This window comes from Myotis brandtii, unplaced genomic scaffold (assembly GCF_000412655.1).
Source record: "Myotis brandtii unplaced genomic scaffold, ASM41265v1 scaffold35, whole genome shotgun sequence".
Taxonomy (NCBI): domain Eukaryota; kingdom Metazoa; phylum Chordata; class Mammalia; order Chiroptera; family Vespertilionidae; genus Myotis; species Myotis brandtii.
In genome coordinates, this window is record NW_005363467.1 from 417,220 (window position 1) to 418,542 (window position 1,323).

At 51.3% G+C, this 1,323-nt stretch overlaps 1 long non-coding RNA gene across 1 annotated transcript in view; it reads left to right on the forward strand.

The window, feature by feature from the left end:
- Positions 1–1,323, forward strand: part of LOC102243947 — a 187,222-nt gene extending 185,899 nt beyond the window's left edge. Inside the window, exon 3 of the long non-coding RNA XR_313890.2 lies at positions 1,288–1,323. This is a non-coding gene — a long non-coding RNA (uncharacterized LOC102243947). The remainder of the gene's footprint in view (positions 1–1,287) is intronic.

The following is a 1,323-nucleotide window of genomic DNA, read 5'->3' on the forward strand; positions in this document are numbered from 1 at the left end:
CGGCCCTGCACTGGCCGGAGGGGCGGTGAGGCCAGTGACAGACCGTTCTGCCGCCCCGCTCTGCGCGCTGCTGTTTAACAAACGGCTCCGAGTCCTCATTTTCTGCCCAGCTCCTTCCGCAGGTACCATTTGTACTCATTACTGGGTATCGGGAAAGTTATTAAAAACACTCAGACGGGGCGAGAGTTCCGACGGCGGCGGCGCTGGCCTTTAATTGGTCTTTATCTAGTTCTTTGAACGATCGCCTTAAGCCCAGCGAGAGTCCCAGCCCTGGAGACAGTGCCGGTGGAAGGACAGGGAGCAAGTGCATCCCTGGTGGGAGGCCTCACCCCGCCCGCGTCCGCACCGTCTCGGCGACCCGCTGACTCCGTCAGGAGACCCTGTATGCCGCCTCTGACGGGCACAGCTACCCAACGACAGCATAACAGCGTTTCGTAACATAAGGGTTAAATCTTAATCTCTGAGGTTTGCAAAGCTGCTACTCGCAGTCTCCTTAAAATTTAATATACCTCGTTAATGCTTCCTTGCAAACACTGAAGGATTTTTATGATTATAATCATGTGTTACAGCACCTAGCACTGTTTCTAAGCAGCATACTAATCAGCTTAATGAGATATTACTGCACTTTTTGTTGACGAAAGCAAAATCCCTTTTATTGTTCCAAAGCCTGTCCGTTACTTTATTTCCCCCCAAAACATTATCTTGTTTTATTATGTATCAGTAAATATCATGCCATGGGGTGTTTCTTTCTTTTTTCTTCTTTCTTTTTTTTTTGACCAAAACATAAAATAACCCCTTTCATCTCAGAGTGGCGAATGCATTGGCCGTGGGAACCCGAGTTCCCAGCGAGTGGGACAGCCGTTCTGCTCCGAGGCCAACTTTGAACGGAGCCAACAGGTGTGGGTGTCCCAAGGTGGGGGCGGGGGCGGGGGGGAGACTTTCCCACGCTGACAGCCCCCCACCCCATCTGTGATCAGGTGCTGAAAGTGGTAAAACGTGAATAATTTAACCGCGAATGAGTAATTGCAGTCGGCAAATAGAAAATACAAGGGAAGATGATCCATCGCCCAAACAAATGGGAGGACCAAAGCCATGTTGCATAATTGGCATTTAATAATTCATCTTTTTATTATTGTTTTCGACTCTCATTCCCGAGCATGACGATGTGAGGTGAGGCAGGGAAACGCAAATGCCCGGCGGTGGCTGCCCCCCACTTCCCCGCTCCACCCGCGCCCACCCCCGCGCCGGGTTCTGCACGCCCCATCTGAACTCTCTCTCCCTTTCCAGGGATGGAAGAAGCCAGCCTGTGCCTTGGAGTGTCCA